This window comes from Neoarius graeffei, chromosome 6, assembly GCF_027579695.1.
Source record: "Neoarius graeffei isolate fNeoGra1 chromosome 6, fNeoGra1.pri, whole genome shotgun sequence".
In the NCBI taxonomy this organism is placed as follows: domain Eukaryota; kingdom Metazoa; phylum Chordata; class Actinopteri; order Siluriformes; family Ariidae; genus Neoarius; species Neoarius graeffei.
Window position 1 is genome coordinate 101,390,555 of NC_083574.1, and position 18,692 is coordinate 101,409,246.

Sequence of the window (18,692 nt, forward strand, 5' to 3'; positions counted from 1 at the left end):
CCAGTTAACCTAACCTGCATGTCTTTGGACTGTGGGGGAAACCAGAGCACCCGGAGGAAACCCACGCGGACACGGGGAGAACATGCAAACTCCACACAGAAAGGCCCTCGCCGGCCCCGGGGCTCGAACCCAGGACCTTCTTGCTGTGAGGCGACAGCGCTAACCACTACACCACCGTGCCGCCCTCATTCAATATATTTAACATTTTTTTTTCCATGAAATTGAGTCATACATGAGGCTATAAGCAGTGTTGGGAGTAACGCGTTACAAAAGTAACGAATTACTGTAATGCATTGCTTTTTGCGGTAACGCGGTAATGTAAGGCATTACAGAAAAAAATTTGGTAATATTTTACTCGGTAAAAATGTCAGTAATGCGCGTTACAATGCATTTTTAACCTGGAATGAAGTGGTGGGGTGTTTTTTTCCTTCATACAAATTCGCCAAAATCACCGCGAGATCAGCAGAGGTGAAACGTCTGTGCAAAATGTTTCACTTCCTTTTCCTTTAGGCTAGTCAGACGGGAGAGAGATGAGTGAACCTGCAGCTGATCTAACGTCGGATAGCACATTCTCCAGATGGGCACACGCCCATTACTTTAAGTTTGTGAAAAATAAGGATGTGAAGAACATCGTAGTCAAATGCACTTTGTGTGCTAAACCAAAAGAACTGTCCACTTCCCAAAATAGCGCCAGTAATTTAACTAAACATTTACAGAGGTGCCATAGTAACATGAAGTTAGCAAGGAAGCAAGCAGAGGATGAGAGTGGCGATAAAAATCACAAAACAGCCAAAATGAACGTTCTGCTGCTCTGAGATGCTCCTTCAGCCTCAGGAGGTTAGGAGACTTGTGGCAGAGTATGTTGTTGAAGATATGCTGACAGTTTGTTTACATTTTTGTCCTGTATAACTGAGTTTTTTTCTGGTCAGAAGTCAGACTAAAGTGATTGAGCTGCCTTTCCTTCGAGGGCTAATATGCCTAAGCACTTCAATATCAGTAAAAGCACTTTGATTTTATTTCTAATTCTGTTTTTCGAAATGTGACTGGGTCGCCTCATATAGCTAATAGTCATTGTCTAGCCGTGATTTAAAAGGCTTGTGGGGTTTTTTCAGGCCAGTTTTATTGTAGGCTACGATTTGCCATAATATGTTCATTTTTGTTAAATTTCTGAAATGGAGTCATATCCCTTAGGGCTAATCTTTTTTTTTTTATGAAGCATAAACTATGCTTAATGCTGTAAACTTGAAAACAATAAAGGCATAGAAATGCTAATTTTGTATCCTGTCATATCTTTAGACATTACAATACAGTTCAATTGATGTTAATATGAATAGGCCTAAAGTTACAGTATTTCTATCACAATTTGCCAGACTTTCACCTTTTGTCTGTTCTTGCGATGATTGTTCCTTCTATTGTGCCATGAGCCGTCACTGTGGCTATTACTGTACATTCTAATGTTTTTAACCATAAGCCTAGCTCAGTCAGATACCACATCACCTTCCACTGGATGTGTGATGAGCTAATTGAGCGTCGTGAGCTACATTTAGATTGCCAAATCCAAACTTCCAGTTATTTTGGTGAGAGTAACTTAAAAGTAATGCAATAGTAGTGTAATGGCTTACATTTTAAATACAGTAATATTGTAATGTAACTAATTACTTGAAAATGATAGTAACAAGTAATAAATAATGCAAAACAGTTTTGAAGTAACTTGCCCAACACTGGCTATAAGCCATGTATGACAAGATTGAGTGGAATAACAATTTTATTCTATCCACATTCACTGGATTTTGAGAAACAGAGCATTTTTATTTTTAGCAAATTTGATAAATAAAAACTTTATACAAAACATCCATCACAATCATTTCCACTTGTAATGTAAACAAACTGGTGAAATGACAGGAGCAATTTGTGAAAAATGCTTTAATAATAATAATAATAATAATAATCAGTTTAATTTATATAGCGTCTTTATCATCCCCAAGTTCACTTTACAATTAGGAAAAGAAAAAGTCCACCAAAAGAAAGTCAGGATGTCATTCCAATGGTGTAGCTGCCACTGTCCCACCAAAAGGCACATGAAGATAAATCCCACACTGCCTGCACAACCGCCGCGACACCGCCGGGCAACATCGCTCAGAACACTGCACCAAGCACAAAAGCACCATCACACAGAGCGCTTGACAACCATGATGTTAAAAGAGCAACGAGCTCACTGCAGTCCATAGTGAAGAGCACAGGCATCACTAATGGCGAACCAAGGCCTGGAGGGAGCCGATGTCCAAAACTGGGTCCGGAGCTACATCACAACCAGTGGACAAAACACTCAAACGAAAAACAAAAAACAAACAGCAAACTACACAAACACAAAAAAAGAAAAACAAAAGGGAAAATAAAATAAAAAGCTTCAGTGAGAAGCGGTAGCCAAAATGTGCACAGTGTACTCTCAACTGGAAATGGAAAAAAACAAAGAGATATTTTCTTACCATCAAATATTTTTATTTCATGTTTTGTTGCTTTTTTTGGGATTTTGGGGGGGGGGTCAGCAACATGGTATTTTGAGAGTTCCTTGGCTGGTTCAGCAACACGCTCAGCCATTTTCTTTTTCCTCTTTACGTTTTTTTTGGCGGTTGGCAAAACAACTTACAGTACAGATGCATTACCACCACTGACTGGGCTGGAGTGTGGAACAGGAGATATTGGGGGGAAAAAGAAAGCTATATTCTTTCAGCTATTTCTATTTCTTTTAAATACTTAATAAGAGGGTGATATATCTGACTTGATGCATGCCACCATTTTGTTTTTCTTTACTCATGGTATATGAGCTAATATCGTAGTCGTCAATCAGAGCGCGCGATTGCTCATATCCAGTGAATGTGGATAGAATACACGAGGGTAAGTCAAAAAGTTCTAAGACAAATTGAAAAAAAAATCTTTATTTATGAAAATAACATCTTCAATGAAAATTATGAAAATCTTTAAGGTTTGTAAACCCTGGCGCACATGGGTGATTTTCCATTGCTTGGTCGTGCAACTTTTTGATGCAAGCAAAAAATTGCTTTGTGTACAGATATTTGTGACAGCGATTTTTTTCGCTTGCGACAGATCACAGGTATCAAATGTGCTTGATATTCTGCAACAAAAATTCGCCAGTCACTGACTTGCTGCAGAGATATCGCCATGTGTGTGTGTGTCTTTACGATAATGAAGCGATCACTTCCAAAGGCTAAGCCAATCCCTGCCCACAAAGTAGTCACGTGATTTCCACGTGATTTGCATCCCCCTCCCCAAATCGCCCACTGGTCACAGATAACGCGCACACACAGCTACCCGAGAGGGGAAACTTGCATCCAAAAATCGCAATACGCTTGCGACGAGAAGTCGCCCGTGTGCACCAGGTTTAAGAAGTATGTGGAAAGTCTAACTAAATATATAAGGAGTAAAAAGTACTTCTTTCATGGAAATGTAATCAGGTAAGGGTACAAGTATTCAGTTTCAGTAATACTGAAGTAGATAAATGTGCCAAAAGTAATATTTAAGTATTGTAACAAAATACAATCAGTCAAGAATTCTCCACCCCTGTATACCTTACATTTTAAAATACAGCATTTCCTTTCCTAACTCCTAGAGACAAACAGGCAGCTAGATGGATAGGTCAGGTATATGGGTTTACATTATATTACATGAATTTAACAGATGCTGTTATCCAGAGTGATGTACAACATATCCAGAGCAACCTGGGTAGCAGTTCAGGGGCGATTCTAGCATCTGATCTTTGGGGGTGCTTAGCCCCCAGAGCTGACAGAGGCACCTGGCTTGAACGACAGTGTTTCCACGTTTATTCCGCATTTAGACTAGACTTAACTAGACAAGAAGACTAGACTAGACAAGACTAGACTTATGCAATGTTTTAACAGAAGCTGACCCAATAAACTATGATATCTACACATTTACAACCACTGACACAAATATTTACGTTATCTCAAGACCTACTACTGCATTTGTAATGTTGGAGCTATTCATTTTGAACAGTGGTAATTGTTAATTAATGTGTTATTGTGTATTGTGTAATAATAGTGTGTATTATTATGATTTTACATTAGTTTACATTTTTTGTTGATAAGCATGATAAGCATGATAAGAATGATAAGCAAACGTAAATGCTATGTTACATAAAATAAAATTGACTAACACACGGTGGTCTAGCACTGTAGCACTTGTACAGCTCTGCACAAAAGTATCTCGATATGGATGATAAATGTCGTTTTTATCATTCTGTTCATAGACCAGGGAACATCAATATTGCATTATGCATATTATTGTGTTGTGTTTAACAATTGTAACTCCAGTCCGTACCTTCACATCTCGCTATGCCAGTAATACTCAGGTGCTACTTCGAGTTCCTCATCGGCGTGGAATCCAGTTAAAAAAAACACCATGTCGTAGCAAGCACTCGCGCGGACAGGCAACCCAATCAGAGGGGACGCAAGGAGGAGAGGGATTTTACTGCTCATAGAACTATCACGTAACAGGTGAATTCAAGAACACACACACGCCCGCGCACACATTCATTGCGCAGTGCGCAAGGGCACTTATTTCTGAAAATTACGTCCAAAAGCCGTGTTTTTGAGGGTGCTGAGCTCGTTTTTGGGGGTGCTTGAGCACCCCCCAAAATAGGCTAAACACGCCCCTGTAGCAGTTCGGGGTTAGGTGTCTTGCTCAAGGGCACTTCAGCCAGTCCTGCTGATTCAGGGACTTGAACCAGCAACCTTTTGGTCCCAAAGCTGCTATACCATTCGGTCATGGCTTCCCATGGTTTAGATTGTCTGGTATGTAATGTGTAACTAGATACAGTCAGAGTAAAAAGTATGTGAACCCTTTGGAATTATCTGGTTTTTTGCATGAATTGGGAATAAAAAGTGATCTGATCTTCATCCAAGTCACAGATACTGATATACACAATGAGCTTAAGCCAATAACACAATATTCTACTTTTTCATGACTATTATAGAAATGCATTCAACATTCACAGTAGTGGTGGAAAAAAAGTAAGTGAACCTTCGGATTTAATAACTGGTTGACCCTCCTTTGGCAGCAATGACCTCAACCAGGTGCTTCCTGTAACTGCAGATCAGACCTGCACATCGTACAGGGGGAATTTTAGCCCATTCTTCCCTGCAGAACTGCATTAACTCTTCCATATTCTTGGGTTGTCTTCTGTGTATGGCTGTCTTCAAGTCATTCCACAGCATCTCAATCGGATTGAGATCTGGGCTCTGACTAGGCCACTCCAAAAGCCGGATTTTGTTCTTCTGAAACCATTGTGCTGTGGATTTGCTGTGATGTTTGGGGTCATTGTGCTGTTGCATCACCCAGCCTCTTCTGAGCTTCAGTTGATGGACAGACACCCTCACATTATCCTGGAGAATTTGTAGATACGTTTGGGAATTAATTTTCCCCTCAATGATGGCAAGCTCTCCAGGCCCTGATGCAGCAAAACAGGCCCAAATCATGATGTTCCCTCCATCATACTTTACTGTAGGGATGATGTTTTGATGTTAATAATAATAATAATAAACAACTTTATTTGCCAGGTATGTGAACACACACGAGGAATTTGACTCCGGTTTCACTTAGCTCTCCTAGTACAAACAGATAAAATGCGTAGACAAAAAAAACAAAAAGCTATGTACATGTAGAAGGGTAAATATGTATAGACAGCATAGTCCAAGGATGACTTAGTAAATATAAATATACAGTGTGAACAGAATGACGGTATGAGTGTGCAGATATTTCACAGTTGATGTTACTGATATTTGAGTCTGGTTTTAGCTGTTCATCACAGAGACAGCCTGAGGGAAAAAAACTGTTCTTGTGTCTGGTTGTTTTTGCGTACAGTGTTCTGTAGCGTCTCCCAGAGGGGAGAAGTTTAAACAATTTGTGACCAGGGTGTGATGGGTCTGCAGAGATGTTACCTGCCCGTTTCCTGACTCTGGACAGGTACAGGTCTCGGATGTTGATATGCAGTTCCCTTTTTACGCCAAATGGAGTTCTGCTTGTTCCTCCCAAATAGTTCAATTTTGGTTTCATCACGCCACAAAACATTTTCCCAGTACCATTGTGGAGTGTCCAAGTGCTCTTTTGCAAAATTCAGGCATGCAGCAATGTTCTTTTTTGACAGCAGTGGCTTCCTTCTTGGTGTCCTGCCACGGACTCCTTTCTTGTTCAATGTTTTGCGTATTGTTGAATCATGAATAAAGATGTTAGCCAGTTCTAATGACATCTTCAAGTCTTTCACTGTCACTCTAGGGTTCTTCTTTACTTCATTAATGATTTTGCGTTGTGCTCTTGGGGTCATCTTGGCGGGGCGCCCACTTCTAGGCAAAGTAGCCACAATACCTAATCGTCTCCATTTATAGACAACTTGCCTGACCGTAGACTGATGAATACCTAAAATCTTTGAGATGACTTTGTAACCCTTTCCAGCCTTATGTAAGTTAACAATTCTTGATCTTGGGTCTTCAGATAGCTCTTTTGTGCGAGGCATGATTCCCATCTGGATATGCTTCTTGTCAAAAGTTCAAACTCAGACTTTTCAGGGGTTTTTATCAATCAAAGTAATTATCGGCCATACCTCTGAACTCGTTTCATTAAATGGAACCCAGGTGTGCTAAATTCTGACTGCAATGAGCTTTTTAAAAAGCCACTTAGGGTTCACTGACTTTTTCCAACTTTCAGTTTCACAGTTTGAATGATTTATTCAATATGGTCAAACATTCTTTGAAAATCTGTGTATCTTTAGTTATAGGAGACTGTTTTTGTTCATTATTGTGACTTACATGAAGATATGACCATGTTTTATATGGGAATTAGACATAAATATAGAAAATTCCAAGGGGTTCGCAAACTTTTTTTTTTTTACTTTGACTGTAATCTTATTATTTTAACGTTGTTTTGTGGATTCTTCCCCTCTTCCTGTCCTATCTGTTCATTTTGTCCTGCTCTTTGTTTAAACATCAATCTGAGACATTTATTCAGTAATGTCCTGTTCTGGTTAAATGTAATAAACAGTGTTTGTGATGGTCATGTGACAGAATGATGTAGTGACCCATATCCATAACTGACAATCACACTTCTGTTCCCTTCAGAGTGAGAAGGAAGCCATTTTGAAGTAAAAATACAAAAATAAACCCACACATAATCGGGGATTCCCTTTATGGATGTAGAACAAACAATATTTAAATGATAAATAAGTGGAAACCCAGTCACACGGTGGTTTTATTCGGCCAGTCTGTTGTGTTTAGTTCTCCAGATTCCTCATTGATTAAATCTAATCAGCACACTGACCACATTTACCTCACACAGACCTTTCCCACTGCGCGCGAGCCTGCTGACGTCACAGCGGCACGGATTCCATCGCCCCGCCTTCCCTATGGCTGTTTGTTTGTTTGTTTATTTGTTTTTAAAGAACAAAATTATTTATCGCGTTCGAAGCATCAAGATGTTAAACTGAATAAATGCGTGTTATTATCGAGTTTGTTCTTGGAATAGTATCGCGTGACAAAAAAAAAAAAAAAAGATTCATAAACGCCGGGTTTTTGTTTGTTTGATTTATTTATGGTCAGTTCAGGATCTCTGCGCATGCGCGGTTGTCGCGCTCTGGCTCGCAGTGCTGTGTGTGTGAGCGCGCGCGGCAGCTGCGGAGGTTGTCAGTGCGGCGGTGTGAAGCTGGAGTTAGCTTCTTAGCTAAATGATAACGACGCGGAAAAAACACACAGTAGTGGCGGTTTAATTATTAAAACAACAACAATATCGGGAGGAAACCAGGGCCCTGTACTACGAACGGAGGTTAACCTACCCAGAAGTAACTCAGGGTTCCCCCGCTAAACCGGGGTTGACAAAACCTGGTTATCTTGTTTGGGGTTAAACGGTACTACGACGCCAGTTATGAAGTTCTTCTTTAGGTTTTATGGCGGTTGGCAAACTAACGTTAATGGTGCATTACCGCCACCAGCTGGACTGGGGTATGAATCTGAAGTCTTACCCTAACAAGGAAATACAAAATAATATGAGGAAAAAGAAAAAAAAAATTAAATTGTTCTTCTAAATTCTATGAAACAGTCCTGTGTTCTTCAGGAATCTAAAAACAAAATTTAAACAAACCTCTCCAGTACTCCTTTGTAAAATATCTTGCAAATTAAATTGAATCTTTTCTCTCTCTAACTGTTCTATTAGACTTTGCCTGTTTTCCTGGTACCTTGGGCATTGTATAAAAACATGATCTACAGTTTCTGGATAACCACAGTAAGCACAGTTACCATCTGCATGTTTCTGTATTCGATGTAGATTACTATTCAAACTGGTATGTCCAAATCTCATCCTTGAAAATACATTCTCCTCTCTCCTGCTCCTGCTCGTAGGCCTAAGTACTCCTACTTTTTTGTGAATGTTATAAAACTGTCTGCCAGTCAGCCCATCCTCCCACAACATTTGCCACTCTCCTTTTACTTTGCGTTTCACCATACTTTTCACTTCTGCTTGTGGGCAATTCCATGTAAATGTCAACCTCACCATGCAAAAATAAAGCAACATGTAATACATCAAAACCACTCCCAGAGATATCACCTAGGCCTGTATTTTACAGATGTGAATAAGTTGAACCAATTTGTAACCAACCTAATGTGTCACTGTCAGTCTTTCTTTCTTATAATGTAAACCCCAAGCTAAAACCAACTTTGATCATGTACAATTCTATATTATTGCCACAAGCCACAGAAATGTATGCTAAAATCCACAAAACAGCAAAACAATAGCCATCCTAAATATTATTTAAGAACTTTGATAGTTTTAGCTAATATTTAGAGAGTTTTTCAAAGGGTTATGGTGGTTAAATTGCTGATTTTCTAAACATATGCCATGTCTATTTCAGACGCGTCACATCCATAACGGGATTTCGTCACATCCATAACGCTGACTTTTCCTTCCGAAACTCTGCATGAAATACAAAATATTTTAACCCTTTGGTGACTGACCCCTTGAAAATGGTTCCTCCAGAAACGATAACGTTTCAGTTGTCAAGACAACGGAAAAACTAAAATACAAAAACAGAAAGATACGTCACAATGCTCTTGTGCACAAAACAAAATGCTCTTGTATTTTAGTTTTTCCGTTGTCTTGACAACTGAAATGTTTAAAAACGTTTAATGGTTCCTGGAGGAACCATTTTCAAGGGGTCAGTCACCAAAGGGTTAAACAAAGATTTTTTAATATTCACCTTGGACCCCTCTATCAAATGGATATCTCCATTTCGACATTAGGTTTACAATTTCACAGAGTTTGATAAAAATGTACAGTCACCCAAGAAAAGTGATACTTTTTCTGTCACGTCCATAACGCATCTTTTATTGGCGTTTTCTGGCATGCCCTAGATGTACTATGGGAATTGTTCTTGTTCTATCACTTCTCCAGTATGGTACAGCCTTAAAATATGCAACACCTGTTTAAATACTGGGAGACAATAAAACATTGCCTGGGTCATTTGTTGCCATTTTGAGTTCAAGTGTAACGTCCATAACGCTGGAATTGCTCTTTACTGACGTTTACTGCCATATCTATGCTTGGATGTTCAGTCGCTTTTTTTGCACACTTGTCAGCCATTTCATTCCCCAAGACTCCTATATGAGCTGGCACCCACACAAAGGTAATGCCAACCCCTGACTTCATTAGATTACTTGCAAGAAGTACAACTTCCAGGACAATATCTTGCCTGGTTTCTGATTGTCCAGTTTTGATGGTGATCAGCGCTGAACTGGAGTCTGACGCCACCACTACCTTCCTTGGTCTTTTCTCCTCAACCCACTGTAAAGCCAGCCACACAGCTATCAATTCCCCTGAGTATACTGCCAGGTCATCAGTGATTCTTTTCCCTTCTAAATGTTTCAATGTGGGCGGCACGGTGGTGTAGTGGTTAGCGCTGTCGCCTCACAGCAAGAAGGTCCTGGGTTCGAGCCCCGGGGCCGGCGAGGGCCTTTCTGTGTGGAGTTTGCATGTTCTCCCCGTGTCCGCGTGGGTTTCCTCCGGGTGCTCCGGTTTCCCCCACAGTCCAAAGACATGCAGGTTAGGTCAACCGGTGACTCTAAATTGACCGTAGGTGTGAATGTGAGTGTGAATGGTTGTCTGTGTCTCTGTGTCAGCCCTGCGATGACCTGGCGACTTGTCCAGGGTGTACCCCGCCTTTCGCCCGTAGTCAGCTGGGATAGGCTCCAGCTTGCCTGCGACCCTGTAGAAGGATAAAGCGGCTAGAGATAATGAGATGAGATGTTTCAATGTAGGAATGACATATCCCACCCCAACTCTACTATCTGTTTGTTTCGATGCATCTGTGAATATTTTCAGACAATCCTCATACCTCTCCATTAGATAACTCTGCACCCAGTATTTGTCAAAATCATCTTGGTTCTTATTTTCCAGTATACCCAAGTCAACATCAAGTTCTTCAAAAGTCCATGGCGGAACAGCAGGAAGTGGTATTGCGGGACTTAATTTTAGTTCTGAGAGGCCCATTTTTGTCACTGTATCCTCAGTTATGAAGTTGATTTGTTGAACCTGGTTTAACCTAATCAGGGTTAATGCGCGTTCATGTTAAAGGGGAGGTTATCAGCGCAAATCACCACTGTTCACAATGGCACGGTCGCCGTACTTCACGGAGGAAGAATGCGCTGTCATAATGCAAAGGTACGAGGAGTTCAAAACAACATTAAGAGCAAAATCTAACACAGCGGCTGCCAATAAGGAGCGGCAAGCATGTTGGAAACGAATTGCCGATCGGGTAAATGCGCAAGTACATTCTCCCTTCTACATGTTCCAGAACAGAAGTATAGGATGAGAGAAAGCTTCATGATCAATCACAAGTCACAGAAAATGGTCCTTCGACGTGGCCCCAGTCATATATAGCTTGTTTAATGACCGAAAAATCCTGAATAAAATTTGGTACCTGGATGACCCGTGCGATATCGGAGCGCAGATTAGAGATGGGATTTATGGCCCTTTGATGGGATCCGCATCTTTGTGATCCGTTCTTTGAAAAGAGCCGTTCAAAAGACTGGCTCATTTGGCTCTTTTTAAATATTTATTCAGCTTTAAGAAGACAGCGTCTAAAGAAGCCAGATCCCTCTGCTTAGACAGTGACATCAATATTTCTGGACATACCTTTTATATAAAGCAACCTAGACTTACATTATTGTAACCCCTAAACGCTCATAAATAACCATTAAAAAACAATGAGGGCTTCAATGAATGTCCATGCAGAACGGCTTTTCTGTAAAAAAAAAAAAACACTCAAGAACATAGTTATCAAGAACGCAAGAATATTTTATAGAAAAACACTTGTTTTACAAAAATATTTAAGTCTGAGATACAAAATAGATACAACTACAATAAATATAACAAGAACATTTTAATGGAAAAAAACTTTCTATATTAAAAATATTGAAATTGTAACAAAAATAGATACAACTAAACAGTCAGATAAATAGATAAAGTTATAACAAGAACACGATTATTTTAATAGGAAAAAACAATTAATGCAAAAAAAATCTCATCTCATTATCTCTAGCCGCTTTATCCTGTTCTACAGGGTCGCAGGCAAGCTGGAGCCTATCCCAGCTGACTACGGGCGAAAGGCGGGGTACACCCTGGACAAGTCGCCAGGTCATCACAGGGCTGACACATAGACACAGACAACCATTCACACTCACATTCACACCTACGGTCAATTTAGAGTCACCAGTTAACCTAACCTGCATGTCTTTGGACTGTGGGGGAAACCGGAGCACCCGGAGGAAACCCACGCGGACACGGAGAGAACATGCAAACTCCACACAGAAAGGCCCTCGCCGGCCACGGGGCTCGAACCCGGACCTTCTTGCTGTGAGGCGATAGCGCTAACCACTACACCACCGTGCCGCCCCTGCAAAAAAAATATTATTAGAAAAATAGATACAACTAGACAAACAGATAAATAAATAAAATACACAAAAATAGAACAAACAAAATGACGATAGAATAAATTAAATGAACGTCCATGCAAAGTAGTTTTCCCACAATATTATCATTAATATCACACAACAACATTATAAACTATATACAAAACAATTTGAACTATTAGGCAAACAGATAAAACTTGAATAAATAAAAGGCAAATGCTGTTTAGCCTACTTCTTGTCCTTGGGCAAAAGCTTTTTCATCTGAAACACAGTACAGAAAAAGAACGACACACACACACACACCATTATGAATGATGTTTTTATATTTCATTTTCACCTGTTGCCAGGTGCGTTTGGCACTGCTGTTGCCTCTGAAATGTTCACAGGACATACACCAACTTAGTCAAAGGGACTGAACAGTCAGTCATCCTAATTCCTGTGACTCTGTGCACATATCAGCTTAAGTAGCTACTCCATGAATTTACCATACCAAATTTTATTCAGGATTTTTCGGACATTAAACAAGCTATATATGACTGGGGCCACGTCGAAGGACCATTTTCTGTGACTTGTGATTGATCATGAAGCTTTCTCTCATCCTATACTTCTGTTCTGGAACATGTAGAAGGGAGAATGTACTTGCGCATTTACCCGATCGGCAATTCGTTTCCAACATGCTTGCCGCTCCTTATTGGCAGCCGCTGTGTTAGATTTTGCTCTTAATGTTGTTTTGAACTCCTCGTAGCTTTGCATTATGACAGCGCATTCTTCCTCCGTGAAGTACGGCGACCGTGGCATTGTGAACAGTGGGGATTTGCGCTGATAACCTCCCCTTTAACGTGAACGCGCATTAACCCTGATTAGGTTAAACCAGGTTCAACAAATCAACTTCATAACTGGCGTCGTAGTACCGTTTAACCCCAAACAAGATAACCAGGTTTTTTCAGCCCCGGTTTAGCGAGGGAACCCTGGGTTACTTCTGGGTAGGTTAACCTCCGTTCGTAGTACAGGGCCCAGGTTGGGTCCATGTTTGGTGTCGGAGAGGATCAGAGGCGGTCTTACAAGAGAGGCGAAGTAGGCAATTGCCTTGGGCCCCTTCAACTTTCCCATTCGGCAGGGGCCCCAGACCAGCTGCCCCTTCCCGAATCAGCTGGGGATTTGGGGGCCTTTGGACAGCGATCCATTCCTAAGCCATTGTGTTTGTATATTGTAATTTTGTATGTTTAAATCGGAAACAAAGACAAAAAACTAAAATACAAAGGAATGAAGTATTTGTACACCCCGTTTGTGTTGAAATGGACTATTCCATGCAATGATCGCGCGAGTCCGAGAACATTACGCGACGAACGTGAGCTGAACCTGAGTGAGTGAATTCAGAGAACTGCTAATAGCGACTGTGCTGAATTGTTTTGAACTTGTGATCAGCGAAATGAAGCGCCACTTTCCAAGTGGTGCTACGTAAAGGAGGAAGCGGGATGAGGCGAAATCAAAGAATGATGCACTTCCCAAGCTTACAGCTTTCTTTAATGTGTCAACAGCGTCGGTTGACTCGGATGTTGTAGCGGAGCAGGAGGAGCTGCTGTGGATTCAGGAGGGGAGCGAGCGGCATCGAGCTCCAACACAGCAGACAAGCAGCAGACTAATCATTCTGAAAAAAACATAGCGGAGGTGGTGAGTGCGTGTCCCATTTCTGTTGACCACCACGAAGAAAATGACTCTCTCATTCATTCACTCACCCTCTCTGTCTCACACACACACAACACTCTCTCTCTCTCTCTCTCTCTCTCTCTCACACTGTCTCATTCTCTCTCACTCACTCACTGACACATACACTCACATGGATATGGAGTTGCTTAGAGCCAAATGCCACCTCATCTCTCCTCAGTCCACACTTCTTACCTCCACTCACTCACTCACTCACTCACTCACTCACTCACTCACTCACTCACTCACTCACTCTCTCTCACACACACACACACACACACACACTCTCTCTCTCTCTCTCTCTCTCTCTCTCACACACACACACACTAACTCACTCACTCACACACACACACACACAAACACACACACACACTCTCACACATACACACAAACACTAACTCACACATACACACAAACACTAACTCACACACACACACACACACACACACACACACACACACATATGTACATAATATGCATAATACATAATATGCAAGCGATGCATTTTCTTGGCGTTTTCACAAAGGTGGAATAAATCAGTTGAAATGTAGGCTATTGGCCTATTCCCCATCATCAGATCTGTTGTCTGATTTTCTTACTTTAACTGAATTGTGATAGAAGCACATGTAGATAACAAGAAAATACTTGCTTATTCTCTGAAATGTTGATAAAAGTGAGCTTCTACAAAATGATAAAAGCACCTGTCTGAGCCATGGTTTGAGCTGGCGCATGTTTACATCAAAACGCGTGTGCGTGCACGAGTGTCCCGGTTTTAGACTCGAGAAATCTGGCCACCCTACTCAGCCCCTATACAGTTCTGTTATTTGAAACACATCAGTGAGCTGGTGTCTTGTTGGTATTCAGAACTGGAAATTCTCATCTCATCTCATTATCTGTAGCCGCTTTATCCTGTTCTACAGGGTCGCAGGCAAGCTGGAGCCTATCCCAGCTGACTACGGGCGAAAGGCGGGGTACACCCTGGACAAGTCGCCAGGTCATCACAGGGCTGACACATAGACACAGACAACCATTCACACCTACGGTCAATTTAGAGTCGCCAGTTAACCTAACCTGCATGTCTTTGGACTGTGGGGGAAACCGGAGCACCCGGAGGAAACCCACGCGGACACGGGGAGAACATGCAAACTCCGCACAGAAAGGCCCTCGCCGGCCCCGGGGCTCGAACCCGGACCTTCTTGCTGTGAGGCAACAGCGCTAACCACTACACCACCGTGCCGCCCTAGACAGATCTCATCTCATCTCATCTCATTATCTCTAGCCGCTTTATCCTTCTACAGGGTCGCAGGCAAGCTGGAGCCTATCCCAGCTGACTACGGGCGAAAGGCGGGGTACACCCTGGACAAGTCGCCAGGTCATCACAGGGCTGACACATAGACACAGACAACCATTCACACCCACATTCACACCTACGGTCAATTTAGAGTCACCAGTTAACCTAACCTGCATGTCTTTGGACTGTGGGGGAAACCGGAGCACCCGGAGGAAACCCACGCGGACACGGGGAGAACATGCAAACTCCACACAGAAAGGCCCTCGCCGGCCCCGGGGCTCGAACCCAGGACCTTCTTGCTGTGAGGCGACAGCGCTAACCACTACACCACCGTGCCGCCCTAGACAGATGTTATCCGAAATCTTATTCTCTGTTGGGTTCCATCATGACTATTAGTTTGTGCAGTGCTACACTTTGTGTGTTCTCTGCTTTCCATCTTCATTTTGGAGTAAAGAAGTGTATGCAGGGTTTAAAGGGTTTAAAGGGGAATGTTTTTTTTCTCCTCTCCAACCTTTACTTCCCTATAGATTAGCTTTACCTGCCTATCCACCATGCAGTCGGTACATTTTTTTTTTGTTTCGGATCGGATGAGGGGGGCCCCATACATACCTTCGCCTGGGGCCCCCAATTTGCTAAATCCGCCACTGGGTGTGAATGTGAGTGTGAATGGTTGTCTGTGTCTATGTGTCAGCCCTGTGATGACCTGGCGACTTGTCCAGGGTGTACCCCGCCTTTCGCCCGTAGTCAGCTGGGATAGGCTCCAGCTTGCCTGCGACCCTGTAGAACAGGATAAAGCGGCTACAGATAATGAGATGAGATGAGAATTTCCAGTTCTGAATACCAACAAGACACCAGCTCACTGATGTGTTTCAAATAACAGAACTGTATAGGGGCTGAGTAGGGTGGCCAGATTTCTCGAGTCTAAAACCGGGACACTCGTGCACGCACACGCGTTTTGATGTAAACATGCGCCAGCTCAAACCATGGCTCAGACAGGTGCTTTTATCATTTTGTAGAAGCTCACTTTTATCAACATTTCAGAGAATAAGCAAGTATTTTCTTGTTGTCTACATGTGCTTCTATCACAATTCAGTTAAAGTAAGAAAATCAGACAACAGATGTGATGATGGGGAATAGGCCAATAGCCTACATTTCAACTGATTTATTCCACCTTTGTGAAAACGCCAAGAAAATGCATCGCTTGCATATTAACATCAATATTTTATGCGGTTAATTTTTTTTTTAAACAATAGGCTATGCATTGTAACAGGAACAAGCGCATGAGCCTAATCATTGTCACCTCCGAACCTTTACCCAAAATGCCTCTGTTTAATCTTAACCAGTGTCGGCTATTAACTATTTTGAAAACGTGAACCCTGAGTGGGCAGCACGGTGGTGTAGTGGTTAGCGCTGTCACCTCACAGCAAGAAGGTCTGGGTTCGAGCCCCGTGGCCAGCGAGGGCCTTTCTGTGCGGAGTTTGCATGTTCTCCCCGTGTCCGCGTGGGTTTCCTCCGGGTGCTCCGGTTTCCCCCACAGTCCAAAGACATGCAGGTTAGGTTAACTGGTGACTCTAAATTGACCGTAGGTGTGAATGTGAGTGTGAATGGTTGTCTGTGTCTATGTGTCAGCCCTGTGATGACCTGGCGACTTGTCCAGGGTGTACCCCGCCTTTCGCCCGTAGTCAGCTGGGATAGGATCCAGCTTGTCTGCGACCCTGTAGAACAAGATAAAGCGGCTAGAGATAATGAGATGAGATGAACCCTGAGTTGACAAGAGCATCAAACAAGTCAAGACAATCTGTGATACAGATTAAAGACAGATGAAAGACAACCAAAAATGTTTCAGAAACACAGCCACCCAACCCACCCACCCTAAAGAAGATGCCATTTTATTGCATATATTTGCATGATGAGTGAATTTACTCCAGTAGCGCTTTATTGCTCGAGAGCCTGCTGTGAAACTGCGAGCAAGTATCGTCGAAATTGTCCCGGGTAATGAGCAAGGCTTTGAGAGTAGGCACAGTCATGCGATTCCTCTCATCAGTCCAGGTGTTACTCATGAGTGAAAATATTTGCTCAACTGGAGCATTGGTGCCAGGTAGGCACATGGCAAACTGGCAAAGCTGGCTGACATTGCTGTAAGGAATCTCCGTACTCTTGAAGTGCACGAACATCTCCGCCCAGCGCTCATCCGTTCGGCATTGCCACTAGCGAAAGAAACCGTTATAACGCGGCCTCTATATTGCAAGATTGTACAAATAGATACATTGTAAAGTTGACTGCGCACACACGCTCATTGATGCTGAATTGCTAGAAGCTTTATTGACATCTTGTTGGCTATATATAATCGCTGTAACCGGGACAGTTTGTTAGTGTTTGGTGTAAACTGGGACATTTCAGCATCCTGACGGACCTTTGTCGGGACTGGGGACCCAACTCAAAATCGGGACTGTCCCGGTTAAACCAGGACGTCTGGTCACATTAGGGCTGAGGTGTCTCAGTTCGCACACTCCTCTACTTACACTTGATATTTTGAGTGTGTTCACACTACAACATGCTGTGAGACCTGGATGGTGGACTCAAAACAGTCACAATGTTGAGTGTGGAACCCTGGACACTTCTCATCCTCAGTGGTCACCATCTTGACTACGTCGTGGAAGCGGATGGACCACCAACCTATTTTCAGCTAGTCAGAGGAGGGCATGTTGTTGACAATGATGCTGAAGTAATTTTTCTGTCGCATGAAATATCTGCAAATAAGCGAGAAAAATTATATATATATATATATATATATATATATATATATATATATATATATATATATATAGGCGCTGCATAAAAGTTGAGCTCCTGATGAGTTTATGAGCAAAATATTTGCAAGGGCACAAAATCAATCTCAGTAGAATAATAATATTAGCATATGACACATTGAATTGTGTCAAAGTCCCTCCCACTCCAGGACCTGGTCTTCCCAGGCAGTCTCCTGTCCCAGTACTAACCAGTCTTTTGAGGTGCACTGGGCAGCGCTGATCTCCGTTTCTGTAGCCCTCGGCCTCTCTCTTATTATATAGCTAGGGTTACACTGGGGGACTGGTTCTCTGGTAACCGTGAGAGTTTGACTCCCCACTCACATCTGTATTGCAACCTTGCCAGATGGCAGTAGGTACAATTTTTATGATGGTCTTTGCACGGGCGTATCAAGCTTTCCAAAAGTGGGGGTGTTCTGGAATGGGGAAGCCATATCATTAGAAATCGGTTTATGGCTATATACACGCCCGGCGTGTACACTGATGTACTGTCAATGACCGATATGGAACTTTTTCATGCCCATGGTCCATGGATGCAAATGAAAGGGAGGACAGCAGAAAGCCTATAAATCCAGTTGACTCCAGCCAAGTTCTGCATTTCATGCAGAGATCTATCATGTTGGGTTTTGGTGTTGTTACTGCCAGGGCTATGTAATTATTCAGTAAGTGAAGGCAAAAAGTATTGAGTGATAATTCTAGGTAACAGGATACTGTTCTATAACAGAGATGTCAGTATTGTTGCCTACACTGGTATACACTGATATAAACAAAACCAAAAACTTCACATAGCCCAAGAAGTCATACACAGTGTATAGATCATACACCATCATGCATAACAGTTTGGACTGGGATCACTTTGTGTGAGCAGGAGGCATGGCTAATCAGCTCATGTTGGAGAAGCGCAGC